This window comes from Rhinatrema bivittatum, chromosome 4 (assembly GCF_901001135.1).
Source record: "Rhinatrema bivittatum chromosome 4, aRhiBiv1.1, whole genome shotgun sequence".
Taxonomy (NCBI): Eukaryota; Metazoa; Chordata; class Amphibia; order Gymnophiona; family Rhinatrematidae; genus Rhinatrema; species Rhinatrema bivittatum.
In genome coordinates, this window is record NC_042618.1 from 435808971 (window position 1) to 435828020 (window position 19050).

The following is a 19050-nucleotide window of genomic DNA, read 5'->3' on the forward strand; positions in this document are numbered from 1 at the left end:
GGTTGATAGAGAAAAGGCATTCTGAAGATCTTAACAGGGTTGAATTGCATGGTGGGGGAAAGCAGTTCAGATGACAGAAGTGAAAAGCATTTTGTTTTCCTTTGTCCTGTCCTGCAGAATAATACATCCCATTATCCTCTGAGTCTGGCCAATCCAACATGTTACCTATTGTTTTTGTACCTACAAAGCTGATACCCAGGGCTGGTGCAAGGGTATTGGTGACCCTAGGCGACCCTTGTGCTGCCTCCCCACCCCCTTACCTGTTTCTCTTTGCCGTGAGTGGGATGGGCCCTGCTTGCAGCACCACGTGGCTGCTCTTTGGTGCCCCCTGTGGCTCGGTGCCCTAGGCGACTGCCGAAGTTTGCCTAATGGACGCGATGGCCCTGCTGATACCAGGCCCATAAACCCACCATCCGGACTCCCCCAGCTGGAATTCCAGATGAATTAGGATAGTTCAATAAAATGTCTTATCTATAAACTTATTTGACCCTTATTTTGACATTAAAATCTCAGAAAACAGTTTACTTTGGTTTTCTGCTGATTATTCTTCATTACATAAAATTGTGGAAAAAGATGTACATTGCTGACTCAACTTTAGTTTTTCATGACAATTTAAGCTTAATGGCTTTAAAAAAAGTGTTAGAAGAATTCATTATGTTTAATTCTTATGCTGCTTTGCAGCCCCATTTAATTAGAGAAGCTGTGTTTGTGTAACATTTCAACAAGATCGTGAGAGTCAGATTGATATGATAAACGAGACAGACTAATCTATTATTCCAGGAGATCCAAAACAAAGTTTCAGAATTTAGTGTGTGGAACGTGCATGGAGTTTAAAAGAGTGGCGAGGTTTAATGGTGAAAGGCAGGTATCCTCTTTCAGGTTGATGCAATACTGGGTGCTCAGACTAGTGCACTGGTTAACCCGTGGTTGGATGCGTGTCCATAACCCCTGATGCAATAAAGGGGATCGGCGCATCCAAAGCGCTTATCACACGTAAATGCCATTTTGATGGGGCTATTAGCTATTTCCACCTTATGTAAAAAATAACCATGTGCCCAACATGCACATTTTAAATGCCAGCCCCGGAGCTGGTGTTAAATCTTGAGGAGCCTCAAAAGTCTACAGGTTAGGAAAACAGATGCTCGTAAAATTGAGCGACCATTTTCCTAACCCGTGCACAGCCACTTCTCCTGGGTGCCTAATGCCGAGGAGGCGCTAGGGACGCACAATTTCCCCTAGCGCCTCCTTTTTAACTCAGCGGCTCATTAGCCTACTGCATCACATGCCCAGGAGAGGTGGATGGATGCTAGTTAGCAAAGCAAGCGCTCAAATATGAGCACCCGTTTTTCTAGCGCCGATATTACATCAACCTTTTTATAGGAGCCTTAAATAGTTGTAAACTGTGTGAACATCATCTGGAAGTGCACAGGATGCGCATAGGTCAAAAGGTTAATCTGGAACCAGCACAAGAATATTCCAGAGCCCTGGGTCAGCTATGTGTCAGGAAGTGTAACCTGCCTTCTTGATAGACAAGGGAGTTCATCCCCTGAAGGGTTTGGTTATGGAGCAAAGGTGATAAAAGACCTGACTCTCCTGAGTCTGGGGCTGTTCCAGATTGCAAGAAAAGAAAATTGAATGGAGCTGTGATCCTCACCCAGAATCTGAGAAGGGAGCAGACAGGACTGTAAGAATTTGCTCCTAAAAATCCCCAGAGGCTTCAGAGCAGAGGAGAAGAAGTAGAGCATGCAGTATAGACTGGAAGTTAAAAGAGTAAAAGTTAAAAGCTGCAGTTAACTAAAGCAGGAACTAATTTGTGCCAGGAAGCCAAACTGTGCCAGAGGGAACTTGTTTTAGGGCTCGGAGAATCCTAATGGCTGCACCAGAGGATTTGTGCTTGAGCTGAGCAGGACATTCTTGTGAGTAACTATTTTGCTATCTGAGGAAATTAAAAAGAGGACCAGGTTAGGGGATGCCAAAGCTGAGGAAAGAGGAGAAACAAAGTAATCAGAATTACTGTGTTTCTGAAAGAAGAAACTGTTATTTAAGGAGAAGAGTTAAGATTTCTGGAACTGTACTTCTGTTTGATTTCTGCATCTGCCTGAACTGTCAGTGTCACTATGTTTGATCCTGAAGATTCTGCAATAAATTATCTATTATTTGGAGCACAACTTGAGTCTGGAGAGTAGTTTATTTACATGGAGAGTTCACAGCCTGACACTGGTCCTGCAGATTATCCTGTCCACAGCTCACGTCCCTGGAGGATAGTAACTACAATGAGCCCCGAGGCTGGGAAGGTGACCCCTGGTGTGCAGGGTTACAAGTGTCTTCATTACTCTATGGCCCAGTTTAGCTTCATGTTGAACTTCGTAAAAATCAATGAGTTTGCCTGGAAGATTGAAAGATGTGTACTGAGGCTAATTTGCCAATGGAAAGAAAAGAGGTTTTTTTAGAAGAAGATTTTGGGTGTATATGAAAAAAATGGATGAATTAGCACACATTTGAAACCTGTGAACAGAAATGACATTGCCCTGGCTTCATCTCGTCACTGCCTAATTGCTCAGTTCTTATGCACGGGTGACCGGACAGCCCAGTCAGGCAAGGCCAGGGGCTAATCAGTGGTGGCAGCCTGGCAGCACTTTATTCACCTGCCTGTTTCTGGGGCTCGGTTAACTCTCCTCTGCCTCTCCCACAGCTGTGCGGCACTTGTTTCTGTTTCACGCTGTCCTCCTGGGAGTCGCAGAGGAAGAGGAAAGTTGAACTGAGCCCCAAAGACAGGCAGGAAGAATCTGCCAAGGAAAAAAAAATCTATGCTCGATTAAAAAGGGGAGGGCCCCTCCCCGGCCCTGCTCCATAGAAACGTTGGCAGCCCTAATGCAGGTGTTAGTTCATCACTAACCATTTTAGCTGCTAGGAGGAAAATAGTCAAATGGAAGATATTGCAAATAAGGCCATAAAAGGGATTATTCAGTCATTATGTGTTTGGAAACTATCAGTTATTTGCAAAGTCCTGAATAATGATATTTGGAGCATACAGGAGCTGGAGTCTACTTCTACTTTCTATTGCCAGTCTCTTTCCTGCCCCATACATGGCTATTCACCTACCTACATACTTTATTTGGTTCTCTGGGGACTCTACTCCAAATACATTTACTCCAGGTCAGAGCAGGATAAGTCTGGCCAGCCTTCCTTTCACCGGAGTAGCTCCCATTATTTCCTATAGGATGGAAATAGTATTTTTTTTTCCTTTTATGGAAAATCATAGATGTCAAGCCATGCCATATTACTTCCGTTTCTCTTTGATTCCATTTAGGCCTCCATTTTTATCAATGAGTACACGCCTGTGCCTAGGGTAACAAAAATCTGGGGGCAGCAGGCTGCTTAAAGATTTGCTGCCTTCAAGCTATGCTGAATCTCACTGGGCAGAGAAAAGCCTTCTGCTATCTGATCCAACCCCTCCCCTCCCAGGCAGGGAACAGGATGGGAGGGAGTGCGCTAGGAGCAGATCGACCAAATGGGGATGATTTTGGAAATGTTAGAAGCCACTGAATAGGGATTATGGGTGGGCAGGAGAGAGGCTGAGGAGGGGATATGTCTATCTGTGAGAGAGAAGGGAACAGCAGGAAGGGGAAAGTGTTTGTGTGAAAGAAGGGATTGGTGCTTTGTATGCCAGATGGGTGGGAAATAGAGGGGATGCAAAGGGGAGCAGGCTCCAAAGCACAGTAGGAATATCCGCCCCCCCCCCACCCCACCTCCAACAACGCAGTTTAGATCTTCTCTCACTTGAGACAGGGTGGGGAGTGTTAATGTTTTACAGACACACACACAAGCTTAGTCACACAGATTTTCAGATTAAAAAGTTTTTATTGGCACATATACGACACAGACAGACACAAGCTCTCTAACACAAACATTTTCAGATTGAGGAAATTTTTTTTTGCACACCCACGATCGCTTCCTCTGATACACACATTCTGCTTTTGTGCTGCTCAGGTGCTCACCCTGCCAGTGTCCATGACATAACACTGTCATATCATCATGTAACAGTTCTTGCTTACTGCCAGCCCTTCCCAAACTTGCCTCCCTCCCTTTTCCATTCATTTCTACCCCTTCTCAGCACCCCACTCTCCAGGAAACTCACTGGCTCCTCAGCCAGCTGCCCTTTCACAGGTCAGTCCAACTATCTACCCAGAAGCCTAATGTAACTGACAGCCAGTCTGTTACAATTAAGGCCTGGGTGTGCCATAGTAAGCTGAATATAGCTTAGTTATGGGGGGGAGGATCCGTTCAAATTCAGCCCCTTCTTTTGTGGGACCTGGAATGGATGTCCCCCTGAGAGGCTTTTTAACGACTCTTTCCCGAGAGTCTGGGGGCAGCCCTTTATGGTTTTTGGAGAGTTAGAAGGTAGTAAGGCACTTCACCTGATTTGAAGTGGGTGCTGGGTCACAGCGGCACTGTCACCACTGGCGAGGGGGAAAGGGATTAGTTAAACAAGGACTGCTGGGAAAGACTTCTGCTGGTCTAAATAAACCCAGGACAATTTAAAAATGAAGCTCCAAGGGGCAGAGAGCAATAGTTCCCTGCTGAAAGGAGGAGGAATGCAAACCCCAGACTATGGGAGGGTCCATAGAAATAACCTCACCTCTTAGCTGTGTGGTTTATAATAAAGGATATGTGAAACACACCTACACAACTGTTTCTCCTGGGATGGAGAGGGTGCAACATAAAATACAATTTAAAATAACCACACAAAATATTAGTATTGCCGGTAATTTAAGCAAAAATCAGAACATGCCCATTTACATAGTAAATGAGGCCCTAACTGTGTTAAGTACTTTTCCCCATAGACACAGAATGGGAGAAAAGCTTTAGTAAATCAGGCCCTCAGGTTCTTAGACTCTTTAGAAAAGAGAAGCATGGGGAATGCCAGAATAGCAGCATTAAGTTTTCAGTTCTCTCATGTAATTGTATATTTTAGGTGAACTTCTCTGCAGTCCAGATGGGTGATGAAAGTAGTTGCTGATTGCTTGGTGAAGCTGTGATGATGCTCCCTGTGGAACAGACAGGTCTTCTCCACCACAAAATAAAAGTCCCTCTGTATTCTGAATAATTCATGACAATTTTTCTGAAAATCCCCTCATTACTAATTTTGCCTCTCACCCATAAAATACACACTATTTATACTGTACAAAATTAGGAAATATCTAAAACCCATTGTACTTGCCCTTGCTACCAAATAAGGGTCTGTCTCAGTACTACTGGTTAAGTACTTCTATTTAGGGTAATTATGGATACAAGAAAGCTTCCAGTTACCAGAAACTGCTTTTCATTTGTTAGCAGCAAGCAAGAAACTGTCATTAAAGTCTTACCTCATGACTACATCCCTGTATCTCTCCACCTCTGTCTGGCCCTCTGAAAGGCAGAATCGTCCTTTTTATATATAATTAAGAAGTCTCATTAGTATTCATTACCTTGTTTTTTTATTGGCTACTGGAACAAATAAGTAGTATATCACTTATCTAAATGCTGATACAAATGTATCTCATTTATCAGTTCAAATTCAAATAGTATCTGATATCATAAGAGTCCTTTCTCAAGGAACTTCAAAGTCCATTAATAGTCCACTATAAGCACAAACTGATTACCCTTCCATTGTCTTTCAAAACAGCATTTGCTGATTTAACCTTTTGGCATTTGTGATTTCAAAAGAAGTAGCCAAAAGGCCAACTCTTTTATTATTTAATTTACCTTAGCGAGGCAGAGAAACAATGTAATGAGCCAATAGCTTACAGGGCATTTGATAGCTTTGAGACCTGCCAGCACAGGCTCAAAGGCAGGCTTGTGCTGGTTGAATCTGTATGTGGTTGTAATGAAATGGCTCATCCCTGGGGAAAATTGGGGAAATCGTATTCTTTTTTAAGTTAACATTTAGAATGTAGAAACTGCCATTACCTCTAGAAGGGTATTTTGGGGAAGCTAAAGGGTTTTTTTGTAAGAGGATTGGAAATGTGAGTCTGGAACTATTTTATTATGCCAGTTGGTATATGGAAAAAGGATGCAGTTGGGGGCAGAACAGAGAGACACAGAAGGAAGCAGAAGTACATTAGTGTGCCTGCTGCTGAGAGATTGACAAATAGCTGTTTTCTTTTTTCTGAGAGAGAAAAAACAAAACTGGTTCAGAGAGGAAAACCTTTAACTGAGTTAGACCTGAGTTGCATTCTAACCCTTTTGGTATAATTTCACTAGAAAAGTGAGCCTTTGAAGAAAGAGTGAGGAAAAGAGATGTGTGGATGAAAGGAAATTTTGCTAAAATTAATTTTACCAGCAGAACCTTTGAAGAAAGGGTGAGCAAAAGAGATGTGTGGATGAAAGGAAGTTTTGCTAAAATTAATTTTACCAGCAGAACCACACAAATATAGAATTCTACCATAGTTAAAAGTTTGCTCTAAGAAAAGTTTGTATTGGATCTGATTAGTATAGTAGCCAGATTCATAATTAATTGATTTTTTCAGTCAGAGGCTGGTATTAAATCTAGAAACCGTAAAAACTGACGGAACGCAGTATTTAAGCACTGGCAGTGTGAACTGCTGGTATAAAGGGCATTTCTCAGACCAGAACAGTTAGGTTTGGAAATAGATCTTTAAATGCTTGGGGAGATAAAATTAAGGAAGATATCTCCACTACTAAAACCCTTCACTACCAGAGCTGTATACCAGTCACACTGGCAGACAATTAGAAAAAGAAAAGTAAATTTGATTCTTTGACAAGCATAGTTAAATACATGTGTTCATTTGATCTTTATACTTATTAATAGTTCACAACTCAGTACAGTGGTTCCACTGAATGAGGTCTACTCATATCTAGAAACTTGTGGAAGATAATTTGCGAAAGAATAGACAGTCTCTTATTGATTTTGTTAAAACTTAGGGTAGTAAGTGCTGATCTGAGGCCAGACAAGGGACTAAGGACCAGAGGTGCAAGGAGAAGAAAGGGCACCAATGCACTCCAGCATCACTAGAAAAAACTCTGCAGAACTGTGAGCTATATTTTATAGATCTGCTACAGATATATTAAAGATTCTGGCCAGAAACACAGACACATACAAATACAAGCAGGGGTACTAATGGACACAGAAATTGGTGCACAGCCTGAGACGCAGAAAACTGACAGAAATACAGTATGGAGGTCCATTCAGATACCCTGCTAATTAGCTAGATAAGGTTATGTTCACTGGTGTGGTCGCACTGCTAAATACACCTGTCTGTCTTAAGGTTTAGGTTGGAGAAAATAAAATAGATGCCAGATGTCCAAAAATTGAATAAAAGTAGCCTGACTCCGGCCGAGTTTCGCCACAGTGTGGCTGCCTCAGGGGCTGTATACTTGTTCAGTGTGAAAACACGATCCTCTTATTACTAGCTTTGATATCTGCTAGTGTGGGTTTTTTTTTTGTAGTAACTGTATGTTCTCCTATGTTAAATAATTTAGTACGTGGCGACCAAAAACTTAAACTGCAGCTTGGCTGTGTGTGTGTATTGTAAAAGCTTGCGGCAATGAATTGAATCTTGCTTAAGCTTCAAACCGCTGCCGATGTAATAGGCACACATCGCTAAAATCAGTTCACTCAGTTTCGCGATTATTCATCTGTATTGTTTGTGTTCAAGAGATGAGGATTAGAACCACCAGCTTTCAAACTGTGAGACATGCTATGGTCGCGGCAAGAGGAGAAAAGTGTCTTAAGGTTTATCCATCTAACTTTAGGACAGATCAGCGGCATGACTAGTTAGCTGGATAACTCATCTAACGCCACTTCTCCCCAGAATGCCCGATTTATCCAGCTAAGTTCTAGCTTGATAGTATGTGTATTGATTATTCAATACTATATTTTAAAAAATTACCTGGGTGATTTCTGAGAAAGACGTGAAACCTGTAAGATAGAACAGTGAATATTTTGAGAAAAGAACTGTTTTTGGTTTAAGGAAATTTGTGATAAGTTTCAGTTCAATAATTAACACAAATGCTTATCTGATATTTTCTATTGGTGAATCTTTGTTACCTACAAGACAATAGAAATAGAAAAAAAGTTAATGTGAATCTCTTTGAAAACAGAAAAGAAAATAGCAGTGATAGACAAACAATTAAAAGAAGTTTACTAACCTGTTGAATATTTCACTCAAGGTATTGTTTAAAAGGTGTTTCTGAAAAGTATTTAAAGAAATTCTACGGGTTATTGAAAGATGTTTCTTCAATTTGTTCTTTTAAAAATTAAACTGTATTGCATTTCTGAATCTAAATATAAATAATGAATGTAAGTTAACATTTTGGTTTACGCAATGTATCATTTTCTAAAACCAGTTTTATTGCACTTCATTCTCTCCCCTACCTCCGCGGAAACCAATTGTGTTAATAGTTAGAAATCAGAAAAGAGGGGTTCTTATTGTGTTACTGCCAACGGAGGGAAAGTGAGGGAAAGATGATCCGCTTTAGCCCCGTGACAACTCCAAAGCTCTCCTTCTCCTGTTCTACCCATGAGAGTAACACTATTCTGTAACTTTTTCACATATATTCCTTAAAAAAACCCCAAAACACTTTATTGTACAAATTGTCATGCCAGTCAGGTTTCAGCCCCTGTCCTCAGCAGTCTCTTAATGCCTCTCCTCCCCGTGATAGAAAGAGCAAGCCTGGTGAGGAGGAGGAGGACTAGGGTTGAGGCTTGAGAGACTACTGAGGATAGGGAGAGACTTACCCCAGTCTCAGAGGAACATAGGATTTGCCATATTGGGTCAGACCAAGGGTCCATCAAGCCCAGTATCCTGCTTCCAACAGAGGCCAATCCAGGTCACAAGTAACTGGCAGGATCCCAAGGGGTAGAGAGATTCCAAGCTGCTAATCCCAGGGATAAGCAGTGGATTTCTGCAACTATTTTAATAATGGTTAATGGACTTTTCCTCCAGGAACTTGTCCTACCTTTTATAAACACAGCTACACTAATAGCTTTCACCACAGCCTCTGACAACAAATTCCAGAGCTTAATTATGCATTGAGTAAAAAATATTTTCTTATTAGTTTTAAATGTATTACTTAACTTCATTGCGTATCCCCTGGTCTTTGTACTTTTCAATAGAGTAAACTGATTAACGTTTACTTGTTCTGTTCCACTCATTTTGTAGATCTCTATCATATCACCCCTCAGCCTGCTCTTCTTCAAGCTGAAGAGTCCTAACCTTTTTAGCCTCTCTTAGGGGAATTGTGCCTCCCTTTTTATCATTTTGGTCACCCTTCTCAGTACCTTTTCTAATTCTGCTATATCTTATGAGATGTGACCATAACTGTACACAATACTCAAGATGGAGGTTGCACCCTGATCTTACTCTTCTCCTCTCTATTCCCATCAGTCTCATCCCCCCTTCACAGCAGTCTAACTCTCCCCAGACCTCCCCCCCCAATCAGTCTCACTCTTATCCTCTCCTCCCCCACAGCAGTCTAGTCAGACAAAATCCCTCTCTCGTTGTCAACCATATCCGCCTCTTCATTTCCGATCCTGGTGAAGTCCCCTTGTAAAGTACAACAGGAGTGAAAATAAGCAGGCCTCACGCTATCGCCATCAGTCTCCTTCATCCCCCATCATTGATATTGTAGAAGCCCTCCTACTGATCTTTGCCTATGCCATTGATCCTTTTTCCTGTCATGATCAGGCATTGATCCTCTCACCACTGGCCAAGCCGTTGCTGGGCCAAATGCTGCTGAACACTGGCTACTACTGAACTTTCCTCCTCCCTGGAGGATCATCTGTGACTACAGGCATGCCTTGTGTAGGGCCAAAACTGCCACTGGTGCTTTTCTTTGTCTGGGCTAGACAGGCTTTGGAAGGATGGAAGAGAAAAGCTGCTGGCCTGGCGTGTTGGGGCTGCTTTTTTTCTCTCTCCATGCCCCCAAGATTTGGGACTGGGGGAGGCCAGCAGGGGGCTGCGGTTAGGGGGGGTCACTTACTCATTTCAGTCCAAATATGCTGATCTAGTTCTGGTATTGTCCTATTGTCTGTATGGAGAAGGTTGTCCCTACTTTTCTTAGATTTCATCAGAAATACACTGCCAAGCATGCAATGGAGCAGGATTTGATCAGCCTGTTGGGGTTGACTTGGGTGAGGTGGCAATCCTATAGTGTCAGTTTCTGTGCCTTTTCTATGATACTTCGACAGATGGCCCACACAGCCCCAGAAAAATACAGGAGAGGGGCCTGTGCATAAGCTGTGTTTGCATGGAATCGCAGCCACCAGTTTAAGGGCGGACAACAGGGAGAAGAAGATCTAAGGCATAGCCCCCACACTCTGCTGCAGCAGCTCAGAGCTAGATTCTCTCGCAAAACTTAAAAATTAGATTTTTTTAAATAAAATAAAAATTCTGAAGCACACTGGCAAACATTTTATAGCATAATATTAAAAAAAGTGGAGAAGTAATTTTCTAGTCTTGCTTGTGTCCATTTTATTTAAAAGGTTTTATAATCCACAATCTATGATCGATCGATGCGGAGTACAATATTACATCCCTATACAATACAGTATAACACATTTACAAATTAAAAGCTTCAATAAAATCCAGTGCTTTCACTTGCCTCCTAAAAATGTTAACATCCTTAATGCACCACAACTCTTTCAGGTAACGCATTCCATAGAATAGGAGCTGCATTCGAGATAGCCCCGACCCTGGTTGTTTGCAATTTATATTGGTGTGCAGCAGGCATTCTTAGAAGATTTCCTTCCTATGAGGTTCGAATCTTATTATATTGGATGAGAAAAGAGAGAAGGAGAGGATGACCAGGAATAAAGTGAGGAGACAGTGAGAGGATTGGGGCTGGGAGGAGGAGGAGAGTGGGAGAAAACTAGAGATGGATAAGATTAAGGAAGGTGGGGAGGTTAGGAATCTGGAAGAAGAGGAGGTAGATGAAGGGAGGTTCTGGGACTGAAGGGCAGGAAGGTGTAGAAGAGGTTGTGGGTGGGTTCAGGATTTGGGGAGGAGAAGTGAGGTAGGAAAGGGAGGTTCCAGGATCTGGAGGATAGAATCTGAGATCAAGGGAGAGAGGATCTGAACTGGATTGAGGGCTGGGGGGAGTAGATGGCCCTTCCTGTTCTCCCTTATAACCCACCCAATCTGGCATACACCCCCCCCCCCCAGCACTAATCCTTTTTCACACACACAAATAAATGCTGCCCCCTTACCCCTTCTGTTTTTCATACACGCACTCTAAGGGAGAGCAGGACTGAAGCATGGATGGGCCATCTACTCCCCCCCACCCTCAACCAAACAAAAACTTGAACAGTAATGATAAGTTTTTTATAAATTAGAAGAACAAAATATATTATTCATACAACACACATTTATCAATAACACTTAACATAAAATGTTTGAAAAAGCTTACAAATTTCTCTCTCCAAACCAGTTAGAAAACAAGTCTGATAGTAACAAAATGATCCAGTCCATTATTGTTGCAGAGCATATTAATAAAATCCTTGTCAAACAACCTTGTATCCTCAGTATTGTTTTTTCATATAAACCACAAGTTTTTTCTTCTTATTCAGCCAGTTAAATGTTAATGCAGGCTTATATGAATCATTCCTCACATTTAGTTGGTAATGAAATGTCGAATATTCAAAACATTTGAAAAAACATAGATATCGTATGTGAAACTCTACCCGACAAAGGCCCCCTTGTTTTGCCATGCATAGGCTTCATCAGGAGGGGAAGACTTGGGTATATCGATGGAGTTTTTTTTTTAAAAGCTAAATCCTTAGAACTCAATTACCAAACAGTTTGTTTGCTTAGAAAACATAAATGCTCACATTCACAAAATAGAACTCCCTTCCATTTTTCAAATAAATGCCTGAGCCTTCCTCTCGTACAGGATTCAAATGGTGAACTATTTTTGTTTAGTTGAGGTTTTATCTATACCTGAACACTTTAGGTTCATAGTTTGACTGCCTTTCTCCTCCCCTGCAATGACAAGAGAATATAAGAACACAAGAACATGCCATACTGGGTCAGACCAAGGGTCCATCGAGCCCAGCATCCTGTTTCCAACAGTGGCCAATCCAGGTCATAAGAACCTGGCAAGTACCCAAAAACTAAGTCTATTCCATGTTACCATTGCTAGTAATAGCAGTGGCTATTTTCTAAGTCAACTTAATTAATAGAAGGTAATGGACTTCTTCTCCAAGAACTTATCCAATCCTTTTTTAAACACGGCTATACTAACTGCACTAACCATATTCTCTGGCAACAAATTCCAGAGTTTAATTGTGCGTTGAGTAAAAAAGAACTTTCTCCGATTAGTTTTAAATGTGCCCATGCTAACTTCATGGAGTGCCCCCTAGTCTTTCTATTATCCGAAAGAGTAAATAACAGATTCACATCTACCCGTTCTAGACCTCTCATGATTTTAAACACCTCTATCATATCCCCCCCAGAGCCGTCTCTTCTCCAAACTGAAAAGTCCTAACCTCTTTAGTCTTTCCTCATAGGGGAGCTGTTCCATTCCCCTTATCATTTTGGTAGCCCTTCTCTGTGCCCTCTCCATCGCAATTATATCTTTTTTGAGATGCGGCGACCAGAATTATACACAGTATTCAAGGTGCGGTCTCACCATGGAGCGATACAGAGGCATTATGACATTTTCCGTTTTATTCACCATTCCCTTTCTAATAATTCCCAACATTCTGTTTGCTTTTTTGACTGCCACAGCACACTGAACAGACGATTTCAATGTGTTATCCACTATGACACATAGATCTCTTTCTTGGGTTGTAGCACCTAATATGGAACCCAACATTGTGTAATTATAACAAGGGTTATTTTTCCCTATATGCATCACCTTGCACTTATCCACATTAAATTTCATCTGCCATTTGGATGCCCAATTTTCCAGTCTCACAAGGTCTTCCTGCAATTTATCACAATCTGCTTGTGATTTAACTACTCTGAACAATTTTGTGTCATCTGAAAATTTGATTACCTCACTCGTCGTATTTCTTTCCAGATCATTTATAAATATATTGAACAGTAAGGGTCCCAATACAGATCCCTGAGGCACTCCACTGTCCACTCCCTTCCACTGAGAAAATTGTCCATTTAATCCTACTCTCTGTTTCCTGTCTTTTAGCCAGTTTGCAATCCACGAAAGGACATCGCCACCTATCCCATGACTTTTTACTTTTCCTAGAAGCCTCTCATGAGGAACTTTGTCAAACGCCTTCTGAAAATCCAAGTATACTACATCTACCGGTTCACCTTTATCCACATGTTTATTAACTCCTTCAAAAAAGTGAAGCAGATTTGTGAGGCAAGACTTGCCCTGGGTAAAGCCATGCTGACTTTGTTCCATTATATATTATAGTGCCCTATAGCAGACAGGTTCCTGAACCCCTAAAACTTACCTTCAATCATGGACAACTAACAACTACAACTACTGCAACCCTCCCCTCATGTTTCCCTATGTAATAGGAATTTATCCTTAATTTCACTGTAATCTGTCCGAAACCAACTTGGTAAAGGTGGAATATCACATTTATAAATAAACTTCATTAGAAATTAACTTTTGACCATCTCCTGTAGTAAAGCTTCTATTTGCTGAAAAAACAGATTTGGGTCTAATTGTCCAAAGTCACAAATTTGGGCACTTTTTAGAGCAGGGCTCCCAACCCAGTCTTCAGCAGTTCAGGCTGGGTTTCAGGAAATCCCTAATGAATATGCATAGAATTTTATGCATTGCCTCCATTCTGTGCATGTCTCAGGCATATTTGGTTAGGATATCCTGAAAAGGAGTCTGGCCAGTTGGTCCCTCAGGAATAGGTTGAGAACCACTGTGATATCCGGCAAAGCCATAGCCCCTGCTAGTGCTAAAGCAACACAGAGGTTTACCCTCCAAGTAGTATTCCCTTCCATCTATTGTTCAGCCACTCCATAATGGAGCTGTTCAATCCCATTTATCATTTGCTGGCCTTCTCTATCTTTCTCGATTTATAGGGACTAGAACTGCACACAATACTCAAGGTGCAGTTGCACCATAAATCTTTAGAGGCATTGTGATAGGAATGGAGAATAAAACTGAATAATTCTTAACATTCTATTTACTTTTTTGATTGCCACTGCACACTGAACTGAGGATTGCAATATACTGTCCACTATGACTACCTGAGTGATGACTCCTAATAGAGGACCCAGCATTGTGTACCTCTAGTTTTTGGATTAGATTTCCCTATGTGCATCACTTTGCATTTGCTCACATGAAATTGTCTGCCATTTAGATGCCCAGTCTTAGTCTTACAAGGTGCTTGTACAGTCCCTCTGTCCACTTATATTTATCAGCTTTGAATAATTTGAATCTGCAGTTCTGACCACCTCATTCGTAGCTTCCTTTTCCAGATTGTTAAAGGATAAGTTCAACACCAGTCTCAGTATAGATCCCTGGGGCATGCCATTATTACCTTCCCATTGGGAAAAGCTGACCATTTAGCAGTGCTTCTCAATCAGCCTGGATAATTAAATGTGCATGTATATTCAGCTAACAAATGTAGAAGAATACAAGTTACAGTTTCTTTCCACTTCAGAGGAAAAAGCACATTTAAAGAGGTTAGGGCTCTTCAACTTGGAGAAGAGAGGCAGCTAAGGGGAGATATGAGAACAGTCTATAAAATAATGAGTTGAGTGGAATAGGTAAACATGAATTAGTTGTTTACTTTTTCAAAAGAGTACAAAGACTAGGGGACATTCAATGAAGTTACTAGGTAATACAGTATTTAAGACAAACAGGAGAAAATATTTTTTTACTCAACTCAAACTCTGGAATTTGATACTGGAGGATGCGGTAAAAGCTGTTAGTGTAGCTGGGTTCAAAAAAAAAAGTCCATAAGCCATTTTTAAGGTGGACTTGGAAAAATTCACTGCTTATCCCCGGGATAAGCAGCATAGAATATATCAACGTTTTGGGATCCTGCCGGGTACTTGTGTCCTGGATTGGTCACTGTTGGAAACAGAATACTGAACTTGATGGACTTTTAGTCTGACCTAGTATGGCAATTCTTATGTTCTTATATAAAAAGAGAAGTATCAGTGGGGTCATTTTTCAAACATGCTCAGTCCTTAAGTTTTGGGATGAAGAGTCACCTAAATTTAGGATTGCTATTCATGTTCCTAGATTTAGGAGGCTAAGCTAGATGTCTAGTGTTCAAAATCAGTGCAGGGCCTAGGGTGAGCCGGAAGAAGGGCCCTGGAACACTGAATTGATATTGGGGATTTGGCTACCATGGCAGAATGCGCCCCCCCCAAAGTGGAGGGTGGTTGCCCTGTTTATCACTCCCTTCTGTCATCCTAGCATCCCTTTTGAGTCTGAGGACCAATATGGATCCACAGGGGCAGCTACAATACCAGGCTATCAATAGCCTGATCTTGCATTCTGTCTAAATCGTTCTGTAGCTCAGCGCAAAAGTTACCAGCCTTGAGCCAAACAAACAAGTTCAAGGCTGGCTGAGACCCTTTTACCCTAATACTCCCCCCACAGCCATCCTCTTTGGCTCTTCACAATGAGTATTCCTTAACATTCCCCTCTTACTCACCCCTTTTCATTCATCCCCCCTCACTCTCTTCTATCTCTTTAGTCTAATAATGATCTCCTCGTTCCCCCATCACTCTTTCTGGCTCACATACCACACCATGCCCTCCCCATGTGTGTGTGGAAGGTGGGGTGGGGAGGAGAATGCTTTGACTGTCCCCACCTCTGCTCACTCACCCCCTACACCTCATTCACCACCTCTGGCTTTTTCCATACTTACCCTCCTTCACCTCTTGTCCCTATGCTATACACATCCTCTCCCATCTCCTCCCCCCACCCTAGCCCAAATCCTCACACCTCCTGCGAAACACACTGTGGACTGTGGGGAGAAAAAGATTGCCAAACAGCTCAAGTTTCCATTGTTGATTTCAGAGAGATGGCATCCATCCTTCATTCTCCCCCCTTTATTCAACTTCCTCTCAGACATTTATTCCCATCTGCACCCATCCCAATTCAGTGGGAAAAAAAAAAATTGCGGGCCTGTAGGCCTAAACCTTTACCTGCCCCCCCCCCCCCCACCCAAACTCCCAAAACCCTGCAGGCAGAACTGCCGCCCTATCGTCAATGCGCTCTTGTTTTCAGGATTAAAAAAAAAAAAAAAATCAGGGTCACAAGTCCTTGCGATGTATTACTTCCTCCCCTCCCCCACTTCCCATTTTTTAAATGTTAGCATCTGGTGTCCAGGCCTCCCTCCTCCTCCTCCCCCCCCCCAGTCACCCCAATTCTTTCCATACTATCCCCCCTCCCCCGGTACCTTAAATTTTGTATTTCTTTACCCGGTGCGTCTGCCATTATTAGGCTACTACGTTGTAAGCGCTTCCAATGTAATAGCCTAGCAATTGCAGAAGTGAGGGCGGCAGGTTCAGCCCCACAGCGCTCGTGGAGTTTGGTTGTAAGGAAGGCAGGTAAAGGTTTGGACCTGCAGGCCCACAATTTTTTTTTCCCCACTATAGACTGCTACTTAACCAGCCATATTCTTCTAAATATAGCTGGTTAAACGTAAAGTTATCCGGCGACAAGAGGGTTGCCAACTGGCTCCAGATTTTCAGGATAGGTTGATTCAGTCCTGATTTTACCCCATTTGGATGCCGGGTCTTAATCTGATTTCCCGACTGTATTCCCTAAGAAAAGTGAGACTATAAGTACCTGCATGCAAGGGAGTAAAACCAGGACTGGATTGATCCGGCCTGAAAATCTGGAGCCAGTTGGCAACCCTAGATGACAAGGCCGGGTAAATGTATACACAACCAGTGACATTGAAAAGAATATCTGGTTATGTTTAAAGTTAACCTGATAAGTGTAGTTGGATAAGTTTAATTGGGGATATTCAGTGGGTCGTTTATCTCACTAAACATTGGCCTCAAAAGTTCTGTATTAGTGGGATATCCACACAGAGTACAGAACACTTTTGGATTAGGTTCCCAAGATCATTTATACTAGTTAAATATTCTCCATCAGAAAATAAGACGTTTTCCAACCTTTATTGTCTCTGGTTTTGTTTTCTGCTCTGCTTCTATTTCACTTCTCTTTCCTTTTTAATTTTCTATTTCAGTCTCATTTCATCCTTTTCAGTCTTTCTTTCCTTCAGTGAATTTTTTCAAGCCTTTCACTGTCTCTTATCCTCTTCCCCCTTCCTTGTTCTATCACCCCTCCACTTTCATCCAGTGGGGATAGTGCAAACTGCCTAAACTGCCTGTTAGGTAGGGCCTCAGATTATGACTGGCCTCTAAATTAAAAAAAAAAAAAATTAGTACATTTCAAACTTAACTTTTTTTGGTAATGCTTTGGGCCTTTTAAAGGTGACCTGTTGAGAGCCTCAGAATGTCCTAATCCAGCCCTGTGTGGGGGACAGAAGAGCAGCAGCAGGAGAACTGCTAGGAGGGAATTGGAAGGGAGAGAGGAGGAAGAGGAGGTGGATCCAGGCTGGAGAGAGAGTGAGGGGAGGGAAAGGGAAGCAGCATCTGATAGGAGAGAGGAAAGGAGGGGGGGGGGGGGGGCAGTATCCGGAGAGGGAACCCAGGCCCAGATTTAGGCAACGGTTGGCAGTTTTTTGTAGGTGCCAGACCTGCTGCCGACGAAGCACTGGCCCCGCATCAGCGGCAGCAACTAGAAACTTTAAAAATTCAGCAAGGGGCCCCCTGCTGCCCTTGCACGTGGACAGGCCCTGTGGCACTCTGTCCCCTCTTCATGCATATGTGAGGGTGGGGGGTGGCCACAGGGTCTGTCCGTGCATGAGGAAAGCAGGAAGATCAATACCGAATGTTTTAAAATTTTCAGTTATTTCTACTGTGTAGTCAGCTTGAAGTGAGGAGGAGGGGGGAGATTTGGAAAGGGGAAAATGGACCCCTCCCCCCACTACCACTGAAATCCAGCCCTGGACACAGATTGGGGGCAGGCGGATAGATGACAGAATTAAGACATTAAGACCTGAGGTGACAAAAGAGGGCAAACAGGAAGACTGAAGATTTGGGTTGAGCACACAAACATGTGATTCTGTGCGCATAAAGTTCCAAAGACAAATGGAACAAATGCATATTTCATAATAAATGAGGGAAATTCTCATTTGAAACAAACGTGAATCAAACAAAAATATTTTTTATGCATGTCCCTACTGGCTAGTGAGACATGCAGTGCAGGGACTGGGTTTCCAACACCCACCCCTTCCTCCAGCTCCTTCACCGTCCCCTCCCATTCCCCCTCCTCATTCCAACAGCCTTTCTACACCCTTCAGTCCCCCTCTACCCGTTGTCTTACCCCATCTCTCACTCCCTGCTCATGCTCCCCTCAATCAATGAAATCTTTCCCTCTCACCAATCCCCAGGTCCCTGGTAATTCTCATGCCAAGGAAAAAGCAAAGGGGGAGGGGAGGGAAGAAAAAGGAAAAAAATGGCTGAGGTAAGAAGTGAGGGTCAGAAGGGGAAAAGGGAGAGAGGAAGAGGGAAAAGAAAGGAGTAGAGAAAAGAAAATGAAAGGGCAGAGAAGGAAAGGGGTAGGAGAGAAGATGGGAAGAAGGAGAGGGAAGAATAGAAAAGAGGAAGGAGAGAAAGATGGAAAAAGGGGAAGGTGAAAGGAAAAGGGAACAAGAGAAAAGAGGGAGGAAAGCAGAGAGTGACAAGGAGAGGGAAGAAGAAAGGGCATGGAAGGACAGGAAAGGAGGGTGGTGAAGAGGGAGAAATTGAAACTGGAGAAAGGTGAAGAGAGAATAAGGCTTGGACAAAGGAGGGCAGGTATGGAAGGAAGGGAGGTATGAAGGGCAGGGGAGAAAGGGAAAGAGTGAGAGATGGAAAGGAAGAGAAGAGTGAGTTACTGGGAGGAAGGGCAGGAGAGAGGTGGGAGGAGCCTTGTTGCACTGAGTTCTGTACTAGAATCCTCTCACCTTTGTTCTCTTCCTTGTCATTCAGTTCCAGAAGGCTCAGGCCTTTCAGCCTTCTGAGAGCCAGAGCCCCAGGCAGCAGA